General features: G+C 35.8%; 1 long non-coding RNA gene across 8 annotated transcripts in view; it reads left to right on the top strand.

The window, feature by feature from the left end:
* Positions 1-13,479, top strand: part of LOC105075565 (uncharacterized) — a 60,858-nt gene extending 47,379 nt beyond the window's left edge. For 5 of the 8 annotated variants that reach the window (XR_012511178.1, XR_012511176.1, XR_012511175.1 and 2 more), the window contains one exon: positions 11,346-13,479. This is a non-coding gene — a long non-coding RNA (uncharacterized LOC105075565). Of the gene's footprint in view, positions 1-10,689; positions 10,818-11,345 lie in introns of all 8 variants that reach the window. The other 3 variants (XR_012511183.1, XR_012511180.1, XR_012511177.1) reach the window with 3 other exon arrangements.
* The last annotated feature ends 1,457 nt before the right edge of the window (positions 13,480-14,936 follow it).

The raw sequence follows: 14,936 nt of genomic DNA, 5'->3' as shown, positions 1-14,936 counted from the left end.
TTTTTGAAAAAAAAATTTGTAGTTGGTGTATGTAAACTTTTGCATAGAACTAACATCATTGATGTTCACAGTAATAGTTACTCAGTTAAATTGTCTTTATCCCAAAATGTTGTATAGCATGTTGGGCTTCCTCCCTTTTAATCATGCTATTGATTATTAATATGTAACTTAAGAGTCCCTGGGCAAGCCACTCATTAGTCATTCCTAGAGCATCACAGTGTCATATACAAAAATGTTGCATTTAGGGGCTTGCTAACTCGGGACTCTTCCTGAGATGCCTTATGTTTACAACTTTAAAAGGCAGAATTTAAATTCTGATTTTATAGAGGCCAGTGTAAGCACAGTGATCTAAATTTGGCTTTCCAAATAAGTATCATTACCAGGAAGCCTGAATGCCCACAAGATAGGCTGATGACAACTTGATTGTGTTCAAATATTTCCCAAATTAGTTGCTGTGTTTGAAAACTTGGCCAAGTGAGATTGACACAAGCTTTTCAGGAAACAGTGAGAAAAACAGAAGGCAGATCAAAAATCTTTGACAGACTTGCTTTAACTTTCTCTCCATGATGTTCTTTGTCTTATATTCTCTCTGTCCTGAAATTGTGACACAAAGGTTATGACAAGCATGTGAAAATAGTGACTTTTTAATGTCTGCTGTGACTTGAGCTCACAGAACAGCACAGGGTGGCTCCAGTAATCACCTTTCTTTCCGTATATTGCAGCCAATCTCTTGAGCTGTCCAAAAGTGTATTCCTTCAGTGAAATCAGATCAGTGCATTAATATGCTCCTCTACTTTGAAGCTCATGGTTACTTGTCAAAGTAATATATTGCTTAAACCAACTTTCCCTGAATATAAGAATGCAAATGACTCAATTCTTGAAATTCTGTTGCAGGCTCTTTTCCAACACCCAATTTACACATGCATTGAAATAATGGACACTTTTAACAAATAGAGTTTTCATTTGTTTATATTCATCTGAATAGAATTGAAAAGACAATATTGAAACAGTTTGGTTTTTTTTATGAAGTGGATCTAATAATTAACAACCTCTTTACAATACTAAATTTTGAGTCTTAAAAACTATATTCCATTTTGGGACATGATTGCCTTTTTCTTCTACCCTTAGTTGCTTTTTTTTTTTTTTTTTTTTTTTTTTCAGTAAGACTGTCATTTTTGTTGGCTCATGTTTGAGCACATACACAAAGGCTGTCCTTGTAGAACTATAGCTTATTTTGTTTTTCCTTCCCTCAGAAATTGAGAGCAAGACATAATAGTAATACAGACTTTTGAGAACAAGTCTGTCATTGCACACCATGATGGTATTGAATTTAGAAGATAAATGAGAGGAATTTTGGGGAACAACTTAACATTCCTAGAGCAAAACAATTCTTACTTATCTTTGTAGGAAATAGAAGACAGCAAATAAGATGGTATCTTTACCTTCTTTATTTTTGTGTTTTTGACTCTTTACTCTTCTTTCAAAACTATATCATCTGCCTGATAAAGGTATATATACATTTTGATTCTGACTTTTTTTCTGGGATAAAATTTTTGTTCAATATTACTGTTTTTTAACATCTATATTACTATTAGGAATTTTGATTGTACTAATGTGAAATAGATTAAGAGAACAAATCATTTATCCACATCTTATGTTTCACTCAAATTATAATGAAACAAACTGATAATGTCATGTTTCAATATATAGCTATTAATAAAAGTAATATTTAAGTTTGTTTTACCATGCAGAAAGCATTATCCTAAGTACTTTTTAATATACTATTTCCTTTTATTTTCACAAGAAACACTGACAGGGTTTTATTATTATTACAATTTTGCAGACAAAGAAACTGATTATTTCAGAGATTTAATAATTATATATATATACTCACACATACATATAACTTATATATGTGTGTGTGTATATATATTATATATGTATATATATACATATTATATATAAAGTAACTAGTTAATAGAAGGTTAACATTCTAATATTACAGAACAACCCAGAATTTATAATCACATTTATGCCTGCTTGGCACTCATGTGACTCTTAAGCATTTGAAGACTTTCACTCTCCCTTAAGTATGCTGTATCCTGTAAGTCTGGTAACTACTTATTCCAAGCCAAGAAAATAGAATGGATTGACTTCCATGGTAAATATGCATTAACACTGACTTAATATCTCTGTAAAGTTTTATATTATGACTGAAGATAGCTATCTTCTGAAGAAATGATACATCTTAAGCATATTAAGTTCACACTACCAAAGATCTGTTGAGACACTGATGAGGGAATCAAATAATACATCCACATATTTTGTATTCTGTGAGCCTCCTAATACATCACACATAGTAGAAGGACACAGACACACACACACACACACACACACTCTCTCTCTCTCTCTCTCTCTCTCTCTCTCTCTCTCTCTCTCTCTTTTTAAAATACAAAAAACCCAGGGTTCTCAGAGATCAGGTAACTTAGTGCTAACACTTTAACACTTTGATGATAGAGAACCTCAGATTAATGTCTTATCCACAAACTGAAATGTTAGCACATTATTTAGTATGGTCTTTAATGGTAATATTTAATTAAAACAGAATTACAGAAGAGTGATGAGCATTTAACTGTTCCTAAAATAATGTGCTTTGCTGTGAATATGAATTGAGTCCCTTTGTCCTTTGTTTAAAAACTATTCCACAAAATGAACATTCACCTTCCATTTGGCAATTTATTGTGTTTTATTTGCATCACACCCACACATAGAAGATCATTCTGTCTTTTTATTTTCTTTAAACCACTGTCATATGCCAATGTTCTGTTGGCTAGCCACCAAAAAATATGTGTGATACACAGAGAATTTCTTAGTCAACCAAAGTTCTGAAGACAGATCTGAATTGAGTGACCTTAAACAAGTCTCTGTTTATCTAATTAGGGAGCTGTGTGAAGATTAAATGAACACAACACACACACACAGACACACATACACACAGTCTTAACCCTGTTCATGGAGCATAATAAGTACTCGGTAAGTGTTAACTATAGTGTTTTTATGGCAGATCTTACATAAAGACTAGATTATCTCTGTGGTTGCTTTCATAATTGAGACAAATTGTTATAATTTGTGCTATTTTCCTATTAACACAAACTATCTCTCAAGTGAAATATGAAACTGAAAATTCCATTGGGAAATTAAATACATCAAAAAAGAGGGTGTAAACATTAGGTAGTAAGATAAAAAATCAGAATGGCAGAGTTTTAGAGTTACTGTCTAAATTATTTCACAGATCATTCATATTTTTCAGTAAGAAGTTAACTTTAAAATATACACAAGAAAGCACCCTTGCACTGCTGACTTCTAATTGTTTTGGCATCAAAATCTGCCTGCCTTAGTGGACCTGACCCTCAGTATATTTGTCAAAGCATTTGCTATACAGTGACCATGCATCTGTATCCTGGTTAGATGTAAGATTTCCATTGACTTGGAAATATCAAAAAAATCTTATTATTTCCAGCACTTCTGTGATTTCTTAGAACTATTTCTTAGAAACGTGCTAAAATTTTGTAACTTCTTATGTGTTTGTATTGCTGTAGAGTGTATAAAAATAATTTACATGAATTAACCATATAATCCTGCAGACAGCTCAGAGTAAACTTTATACTCTTTTAAAATTTGATGTAACTAACATTCTTTAAGAGGCATGAAGTGATCCTGTGAGGTCTTGGTAACAAGTGTGAGAACAAAGCCTAATACTTTCTGGCTTTATTCTCTGCGCATCTTATCTATATCTTGCTGCTTCCTAAAAAGACCTAGAATGTAAATGGGATGCCCAGCAGCCACTTAGAAGTTCAGAATGTTTTAAAGACAAAGACAGGGGCTTTGATTTATGAGTCAGTTCTTTGCTGGTTCTTTATTGGAATTTTCAATGATCCCTGTTCTGTTGTCCTATGACATATACCAGGAGAACTCTCAGTTCGGTTAGCCAGATGGTGCGGCCAGGAGACAGAGGGAAGACCCAAGTAGATGAAGTGTGGAGCTAGAGGCAGGCATGTGATTAGAATGCAAAGCCTCCATTCTCCATCCATGTTTCTGATGCTGGGTTACTCTCTCCAGATGTTTTGGCAACTCTCAGTTGCCAAAAAGTCTGCATAGAAATAATATTCATTTGTGCTTGCAGCATTCACTAATTACCCTACATTTTCTCTGAATATCAAATACATGCTCAAGTGAGATGAGATATAAAAGCAGCAGGCAATGCAATCCAACTACCCAAGGAATAATGCCAGTTTACAGTGTAGCAACCAAATGGCTGAACCTCAGTGCCTCATATACATGTATTTCTAGTTGCATCTGTTTTGGAGTTTGGTTTGATCATCACCTTTAAAGAACCTAATGAATTGCTTGAAACAACACTTGACTTATTAAAATTTTACATGTGTTTGTACTTTGAACATAAATCTCATCCATCTTACTCTGAATGTCTCCATTGTAACAATCCTTCCTTGACTTGTTCTGTGATCCCTTGTACGTGACCTCATATTTAATCACTCACACATTCCTCCTTTTTCTATTTCCATATCCTGTTTCCTCCTCTCTATAATTCTAGCCAGCTTAACATTTATTCCTTAAATGACAGCATGCCTCAGCATATTTTTCATTGTTTACTGATTCATTTATCCAGCTGAGCTACAGGGTGTCAGTAAACTGACTGCAAGATGACACATGTAATGCTGGCAGGCAAGGCATGGGAAAAGTCAAGGGATTATGGGTGGGCATTCTAGATTGTTCAGTTGAGGAGACTTGTGTTACTCAATCAGTACCCTTTGCTTTAAAATTGCTCCTGAATTTATACACAGTGACACTTTCCAGAGCCATATATTTCCATCTGTGCTAATAATTGCAATTTTGATTTTTTATTTGGATTATAAACCTATCCCAGCTGGGTTTTCTTGTGTGGCTTCATTCTCAATGGTTGAAATGAGATCGATTTAGTATTATAACAATATTGCAGCTTAAAAATTTTTTGCATTCTACTTTAGGGTAGATGGCTTCATTTACATTTTTAAAATAAGGTATTAGAGGGTATTGATTATAAGTTGCCATGCAGTGCAGGCTAATTTCATTTGATTCCATAGACTGCAAATCTCAGCCTTTCCTCAGCAGATAGTTTAAGTTTACTAAGAGGATAGCCTGTTACAATTACTGCCATTCAGCTTCATCTCTAACAATACACTTCTTCGCTCAGTAACTCTTTTCTGGGCCCCTTCTCAGTGCCGGACTCTCTGCCAGCTGCTGAGCACGTGCAGGTGTCCTAGATACCCTGGAGCCAGTGACAACTTGGTTTATGGATCAGTAGCTCAATAGTAGCTAGTGCCATTTTCCAGACAGTCCATTTCTTCCAGGAGTGTGTCAGAATTTCACCTCCTGTCTCTCTCATCCTTGTCTGGTGTGAGACCAGTTTGGTCCAGTAAGTTGAAGTACAAGTGTCACCTCAGGTTGCTTTTTTGTTGTGAGACTAGGCAGTATCTCCTTCTCCCTGCTGCTGAACCAGCAATGCTCTTAAGTAGGTAGGGTCTGTGTCATCAGCCTGGTTCTTAGAGTGAGGACACTGAAAACACAGAGGAGAGCCCACAGTTTATAAATGATAGGAATTTGGTGTGAGAAGAGATGACGTTTTGTTTTTTAAGTTGCTGAGGTATGGAGGAATCTTGGATACAGCTGTATAATCTTGGTTATCCTGAATGACATAGAAAGAACACTTTCAAATTGAACTGCAAACTTCATTTCAAAGTTTCCTCATGGTGACTGGAAGACATTGTCTTTCTCTCTCCCCCGCTATATGTGTGTGTGTGTGTGTGTATAATGTATATAATATATAATATATATTATATGTCAATACAACATGTATAATCATTCTCTCTACCCTGTTTTTTATACATTATGCACTTAATCTTTACCACTTAACACTGTTAATAAATTTCAAGGTAACACGTATTTAGTGAGACCATTGACTTAGGTGAGAATATTATCATTTGTTCCCAGTCCTCCAAAATTATAACCATTTTTCAAATAATTCATAAAATAAACATTTATAAATAAACCAAACACCATTAATTTTCTTATTAGTATATCACTCTCAAGGGAGAATAAATGAATCTTTGAAATACATCTAAAATATTGATCTTGGTGCTTGAGTCCTACTCAAATTCTGAGTCACAATAGAGATAGGCTGTGGTTTCTAGATGTATTTAGATATTTTAAAGTTGGAGGCTTCTTTTCTTTTCCTTATTGAGAAAACCGCTAGTTGCAAAAATGAATATGTGCTCTTCTTGGAACTATTGTGAAAAAAATGTAATGCAAATTCCATGAATGGAGAGCCACATGCTCATGTCTGTCCGGCCCCTGCTGGGTACTGTATATGCACTATTTCATTTAAGTCTCAAAATTATCCTGAAAATTGATACTATTCCTCCATTGTTTGACATCCCTCAGCTAATATATAGAAGACCACAGCTCCATGCCATTTCTGACCACAAAAGCTAACCTCTTTCCACTAGAAGGGCCCAAATAACAATTTGTTATCAAAATAGCATATCTGTCATCTATGTGTCATCTGAATGCACATTTCCAAATTTTTTTTAAGATTTAAGAAGACTAGAAATTTACAAAAGTTTGCTGTCTTCATGATACATTTATTTTATAATTAAAGCATCTGATAAAAAGTCACTGAGCTAATATCAGCAATAGTCTCCAGGAGGTCATGTTAAATCCCTGAGCAGACAAGTGGCACTGTGCGCTGTGCTCCCTGTCAGCCCAGCTACACATGACTACGTGCTACTCCTAAACTCCGTAAATTCAAAAAGGAAACTCAGAGTCCCTTTTCCACACAACACCCAGCCTTCCTTTGCATAAAAGCAAGAGACTCTAGGGAACCTTATACATTAATACCCATGTCAGTAAGGGGAATAAAAGTGATTTGGCTAGAAGCATACAAAATTGGGGACATCTGAAAGATTCGTATTTCTGCCCTATTAACTGAAAAGTGTCCAACTTATTTTCCTTCATGCTGTGAATGAGAGTAACTGCAGTGGAGGCTATTCCTCTAGCTGTCACCAAATAACTTGTCTCGTGGTGTAACCAAGGGATGGGACAGGATGTCATACCTCAAAGTGAAATTAAAGTAAAAATAGGATAAAAATATAAACAAAGGGATGCTTTTATGTACTAGAAAATTTGAAATAGTTGAGTTTTATCCCCAGGCAGCTTTTAAATCAACCTGGTGAATTCTGAATTATTAGTACCATAAATAGTATTTGGCTTAAGTTTTCAATACCCTGACTTAATCGCTGCCAGATCTTTCTGTACTCATGCTGTAGAGTTGTGTATGCTCAAACAGTAAGTGACAAGTGAGTGGGGCCTCTCCCTCCCCATCACTTTTCTGGCCTGAGTAGCATTGCCATTAACTACATGAAACAAATTATAATAGTGAAACAGAAAGTATCCACTCTTTTGTTCAACCTATTTTCTTAGTTTCTTTAAAGTTTCTCTTTTGTGGTAATAATATTTTTGTAAAAAGTGACATATAAATTTATTTTAATAATTAAGTCAAGAGGTTTTCCATTTTAATGAAACAAAGCTCCCAGAAATGAGACAGTCTAGTCACTTTTCACAGTGTCTTTCTAATGTCACTAATTCCCCTGCACTGTAATGTGGTTTTATGTCATTGACATGCTCATGAGATTTTTATAATGTAAATCCATAGACATGATGTTACAATGTCAAATGAAGTAAGCTGTCAAATCTACGGGGATGTATGTCAATGATGCAAATATTTCTAACCTGTAGAAGTTGCAATATGTTAAGATGATGGTAAATAATACCAGGGGATTTCTGGGGATACTATTTTCTGGATCAAAAACAGTGCAAAAAAGAATGTCAGTACAGTTCTGTTGAGACACTGATCTGATTATCTGATTATCGAAGCTATAAATAAAAGAAAGATTGCTAATGTTTGTGTTCATTCAAGTTATTTTTTTCTATATTTGGGGAATTGATATTTTAATATACCCCATTGCAAAGCACTTAAGAGCATCTTGTATCTTAAAAGGAAAAGTTCTGGTCTCATAACAGTCCAAACCAAAAGGAAGGGAGGTTGTCCTGATTTTAGTATCAAGAAGGCTATATTCTTTTACTCTATGCCTTTTTCCTGAGTCTGATTATTATCTACTAAAGCAATGATTAATGTTCTCTGCTTCCATGCTTAAATTTTGGGTGTGGTTCACCTTTGGCAAAAAATCTGAGTGTGACATGGTCAAATGTGCTCATAAAACTTCTAAAGTATGATTTTTAAAAATGATGCATGACCTTAATTGAATAAATGGATGAAAGGGGGGGAAAAGTCATCCATGATTTAGTTAATTCTTTAACTAATTTATTGCCTTGAATTTAAGTGTATTTAAGATAATGCTGCAAGGAGAATAATTTGACCCTACTGGGTAAAGGCAATTTATTATAAACAGTTATTTTGGGTGCCATTCATTTAAGTTTCTGCACAAGGATAGAGACCAAAATAAAATATCAAAATTCATGATTTTGAATTATGTGAGCTATTCAGTCGTTTCTGCTGGAGCACCAGACCTAAGGAGTAATTTCCAACAATGACATTAGTAGAGTGATAATGAGTAGCCGAGAGAGCCTGTTCTAGAACACCACTTGAAGAAATAATCGAAATAATATCATAGCTCCTCAGGAGGAAGAGGGACTTACATACACAAACACATGTACTCAAAGTACTTTCAAGCATGTTTTATCTTCTTTTATCATAATATTCTTGTGATAGAGATAAGAGCAAATATTATTCTTTTTTTGCATGGGGAGACATTGTAGTTCCTTCTGATAATGTATTTAAGTATAATCATTTAAAATTTGGATACTTAACATCTAGAATACCCCAGTTTTTACTTACTTCAAAGTAGTTTGAATATGCACCTAAAATGAGACTACTTTTGTTGAATATTCTACTTCCTTCTTTATACTACATTTCTTCACACACCAAATTGGGATTAATTCTAGTTTTTAAATACCCCTATTTAGTTTTTTTTTTATTAAATAAAATTCCACTTCAGGAGGACTGACACTACCAATATCATGACTTACTATAAAGCTACAGTAACCAAGACAGTGTGATATTGGCAAAAGAATAGACAAACAGATTGATGGACAGAATAGGGAACCCAGAAATAGGCCCATATAAATATAATCAATTGATCTTTGACAAAGGAGCAAAGTCAATGCCATAAAGCAGAGATAGTCTTTGCAACAAATGGTACAGAAATCACTGGGCATTCTCATGCAAAAAATGAATACAGACACAGACCTTACACCTTTCACAAAAATTAACTCAGAATCAATCACAAACCTAAATGCAAAATGCAGAACTACAAACTCATAGAAGATAACATAGGAGAAAACCTAGATGACTTTGTGTGTGACAATGACATTTTAGATTCAACAGCAAAGACACAATTCATAAAAAAAAAAGGATAATCTGGACTTCATTAAAATCAAAAACTTCTGCCCTGTAAATTATAATATTAAGAGAATGAGAAGAAAAGCCACAGACTGAGAGAAAGTATTTGCAAAAGACACATCTAATAAGGGACTGTTATCCCAAATACGTAAAGAGCTCTTTAAACTCAACAATAACAAACAACTTGATTAAAAACTGGTCAAAGACCTTAATAGACACCTCATTAAAGACACTTGGACAACAAATAAGCACATGATAAAATGTTCCACATCACATGTCCTCAGGGAAATGGAAATTAAAATAACATTGAGATTCCACTACGCATCTATAAGAAAGGCAAAAATCCAAAACACCGACAACACCAAATGCTGACAAGGATGTGGAGCAATAGGAACTTTTCATTCATTGTTGGTGAGAGTTAAAAAATGGCATAACCACTTTGGAAGGCAGTTTGGTAGTTTCTTAGAAAACAAAACATACTCAACACGTGATTGAGCAACTGCACTGTGTATTAGGGTTCTAAAGTGAGAAATAACCAATAGAAGATAGATATAGACACAGATATAGACATGTAAGAGAAAATTTATGATTGGAATTGGCTAACATGTTTTGAACGCCAAAAAGATCCAAGATCTAAAGTCTGCAAGCTGGAGAATCAGGAAAACTGAGTGAACTTTCCATAGTTCCATGTCTTTGGGAATGGCCCTCAATTTGTGAGACTAATAATAATCCAGCTTTAGATGAAAAACGTTCTCTTAGAAGTGCCCAAAACCAGTTACCTCCTTCCCAATATATACTTTTTATAATGCCACAATTTACAAAGCACACAATTTTTCTTATTTGTATAACTGGTTTAAAGATGAAAATTGTTGTCCGGGTGACTTCTATAAATTATCTAAAATAACTAATCCATTAGTAGTCCCATTGCACCATGTGGATTATTTAAAAACAAATATGTCTAGAAATTATTGGAGCTTTTTAAAAAAGCCAAATAGATTTTTTAAGTGTCCTGATGACAAATACAGCCACATCTACAAACCTGAAATCAGACTGTGCAGGAGGGTTACAACACAACACCCAGCTGTTTTTTGTTTGTTTGTTTTTGTTAAAACCTGTGAAAACCAACCAGTTAATTCCATTGTCTGCGATTCCAGCTGCCTGATATGGTGAAGGTGCAAATGCCAGAAGTTAGAACAAGTCACCTATAATCGGATGTCAAAGTAATTTTTTTTTATTGAAGTGTAGTCAGCTTACATTGTCAAAGTAATTTGGCAGGAACCAGGTGAGGCTTTGGTTTCTGAAGTCTACCATGTTTATGTGTGCTAAACACGTTTGCGTGTGTTGACTCCATGAAGTCACTTACACTAACGTGCATGAAAGAGGTTCTGAGACATTTTTCAGATTTTCACAACCGGCTAAAGATTTAAGAGAGGACCTGGGAAATTCTTGTGTGTGTGTGTGTGTGTGTGTGTGTGTATTCAAAATCAGGTGTTAGTCAGCAATGACCCAAAGAAGGTAAAATACTTCATTTAACACTGGTTACTTATGAGGTAAATGTGTGAGCATTATACTTGCAATGAACTGTGCATTTAATCAGCATTCTGCAATTGAGTCATTATGGTTTCTAAAGAACCAGGCCAGCGAGAACCTAGAGGCTAAAATTGTTAGGATTTAGTTTTTGATGGCATGTTAAACGGCTGTGTATAACTTCTCAGTGGAGTGGGGTTTTAGAGCCAGTGGTTGGCTGTATGTGGGAGTACTTCCAGCAGTCATAAAGTGTGGTCTAAAACAAGCCCACTTTCTTAAACAGGTGATTGCTTTGTCTGGGAGAGATTCTGGAGAGTTGCAGAGGTAGTTTCAGAAGTGCTGTGGCTGACAGGAGAAACTGAAGGTATATGGCGCCTTGGGTGGGAGACATCATGGTTCAGCTTGCAGTGGGGAGACTCACGGGTTTACATGACTGTGTCCATGACGTGCTGCGGGACCTCCAGGGAGTTCCTTACACCGTCAGACAAATGGAGTGGGTGGAGCCACTGTTTGTGGGATGTTAACATCTTGACAGGTGAGTGAAGAGAACTAAACAGTTGTCAACACACAGCCCTCCTTTGGCAGGTGAGCAGCTGAGAGATTTGAAAGTGACTTTTCTGAGCTACCTGGCCACTCAGTGCCAGGGTCAGATTGACCCACGTCTCATCTTTGCTCATCGTTAGTCCAGAGCCTTTACAGCCCCGCCCTGCTGTTCTTTTTCTCCCAGAGGCAAAAATACACGTGTCAGAAGGCTTACTTAATCTTTCAGTCTGTTCAAGGACAGACCAAGAGCAATGCGGTGGGAGAAATGGTGAACGGGAAAGACAGCAGCAGGTGGTGAAGGGCTACGATTCCCCCCAGGCTGCGGATCTAAACTGGGATCGCCAGGAGCAGTCAAGATCCAACCCCCCGCATTCCAGGGAACGTGTGCCTTTTGTTGTGAAAAATCACTAATTGGAAATTTGCAGAAAAGAAGGAAAAAAATGAACAAACCCGAAGTGATACATGCAAAAAGTACACAATATAAATATAATGAGTTGTATTTAATGTAATGTGACTGTCGTGTCAAGCGGATACTCAGAACAGACCAGAGAATGTGGTGACAAATAACGTATGAATCAAAGCAGAGAACTGTTATAAGTACTTTAATCATGGATTCTCTAGAACCTACTTGAATAAAAATACTTTGAGGCTATTCCCTGTGGAGGTTGTTATAGAAAGTGAATGGGGTTATTTTATCCATATTAAGATGTAAGATTTTCTGTTTATGCCATCACCATTTGATTAGTGCTTAAATTTTATCTGAGAATTAAAAATAAGTATGAGATCATAATAATATAATGCTGCTTTTAAATTGATATCTTAAGAAAAACTTGAGTAACTACAATAAACACAAGGTATTGACAACAATGACTACTTAAGAGAAAATGGTTCCATGGAGTTTTGTTTTTTTTTTAACTTAGAATTTGGTTTTGGGCATGAAAACTCTGCCTTTGTGGTATGTCGCAGAGTCTAGTTACCCCAGATCCCAGTATTAATGCTCATACTGCTTCAGCTTGGTCCGTTCTCAGAAGACTGGGTTGCATTACCAGGGGTGTTTGGTGTTTCCATAAACTGAAATTGTGCACCTGGGTGTGTGTGGAGATGACCGAACGCTGTGCTGACGTTTCCTCTCGGGCACTCGGGATCGAGGAGGAGGGCTCCAATATCTGAAGTGCAAAGTGCAAATGGGTTTCTCCACTTCATGATATGGGGGATGAAATCGAGACCTAGCAGGCAGAGTGAGGCTTCTGTTAAGATATATCTGGAAATTAGTCATGTGTAGGTAAATTATCAGTCACACTTGAGATCAGACATCTTGCTTAATCATTCAAGAAGTACTGGGTGGATGCAAACAAAGGTAACAAAGTGGATTCTGAAACAGGAGTCAGGCGCTGGTACCTTTCATTACTGACGTGATGGGTGGACGAGCATCAAGAACCCAGTCTCAGCTCCCAAGACCCTGGCTTTTAATCCACAAGCTTGGAAAACAGATACCATGTTGTTACGCCTAAAAGGTCCTTCTTTTGTTTACTAATGGATAATATTTGACAAGCTGATTAGAATTTTTAATATATGCCATCTACTTTCAGTAACAAAAGTGACATTTTTGGTATATGATTATATATTCGTATATATGTGTCTGTGCATATATATATGAATTCTCTGTAAAGAGAAAAGACAATGAAAGTCAACTGTTTATCTACTTTATATGTGTTCAACATCTTGTAGTAACCTGTGGTGAAAAAGAATGTGAAAATGAATATATGTATGTTAATGTATGACTGAAGCATTATGCTGGACACCAGAAATTGACACAACATTGTAAACTGACTATACTTCAATAAATATATATATACAAAAATAAATAAAGATTAGAAAAGTCTACTGTTGTCTAATATGTTAATGTTTATTTGCAAAAGGTAATTAATATTAAACAGGATCATTGAATACATTTTAGTAAACATATTTCTTTAATATAAAGCCATTATATGCTAAATAAAATACCCTAAGTGATTGTATTTGTATTCTAAAGAGCATTCAAATTTTACATCTCATTTTTGTCCTTCATTATGAAAATTATACCCATTAAGTGTTAGTTAGTATCTACCTGTCCTGTGTCCCATTTTAGGTGGGCAATCCTAGTGGGAAACAAGCTAGAAATTGTTCCTGCCCTTAAAGGACTCTTATTCTAGAGAAAACATAATATAGTGTTTACTTGTATTTTGTTGTTTGAGTGGCTCCGCTATTTTGTATTTCCCTCCTAAATTTGTGTTTTTTTTTCTTTGCTGTCTTGCACTTCATTTTAGAACAGCTTCTGGCACATGGTAGGTGCTCAAAATAAATCCATGTTGAACAGCAGATAAGGTGGGGTGATCATTGAGGGTGCAGTCAGTGCTCTCCGGGGAGAGCGGAGCCCAAAGAACAGGAGTGTCTCCTGGGGTAGATGTGCAACTGAATGTAATGGGGACGATGAGGTCCCTTTTGGAAGATCATGCAGAAAAAAGGGGTTTTAATTCAGAAATTCCTGTTTGAGTCCCAAGTCTGATACCAGATGGTTTCTCATCATGTTACATCTCAATGCCTTACCGTTCCCATGTGTGAAGGTTCTCTGTTCAAAGGTAAAAAAAATCATTGTTAAATATCACTTAGCCAAAGCAAATCCTCAGTACAGCGTAATTTATTCAGCTCTAAAGAAGAATGAAAGTCTGCCATTTGTAGCAACATGCGTGGACCTAGAGAGTGTCATGCTTAGTGAAATAAACCAGACAGGGACAGACAAATACCTTATGATATCACTTATATGTGGAATCTAAGAAATAATACTAATGGAAGTATACAGAAAACAAACACAGACTCACAGACAGAAAACAAACTAGCGGTTACCAGCGGGGAGATGGAAGGGGGAGGGAAAGGTCAGGGGTGTGGGATTCACAGACACAAACTACTGCGTATGAAATGATGAGCAACAAGGACATATTGTCGGCACAGAGGATTATAGCCCTTATCTTGTGATAACTTTTAATGGAGTGTAATCTGCAAAAATACTGAATCTCCTTGCTGCACACCTGAAACTAATATAATATTGTAAATCAGCTTAATGTCAATATAAACAGCATTTTTAATAGCATTTTATTTTATATGTCTTTCTCAGCAGGTAACTACAACTACTTTTTGCTAAGTATATCCTAATAATAACCTGGATTCTTGCTATCTTTTAATCCCTAAAATCTGTGTCAAGCCTGATCCTCATGACTCAGTGAAAGCCTGGGTTTTAAGAGCCAATGCCCAGCATACCACCGATTAAGTAAGACACCCACAAAAACATGAAGAA

This window comes from Camelus bactrianus, chromosome 13 (assembly GCF_048773025.1).
Source record: "Camelus bactrianus isolate YW-2024 breed Bactrian camel chromosome 13, ASM4877302v1, whole genome shotgun sequence".
In the NCBI taxonomy this organism is placed as follows: Eukaryota; Metazoa; Chordata; class Mammalia; order Artiodactyla; family Camelidae; genus Camelus; species Camelus bactrianus.
This window is presented reverse-complemented; position numbering and strand designations above follow the sequence as displayed.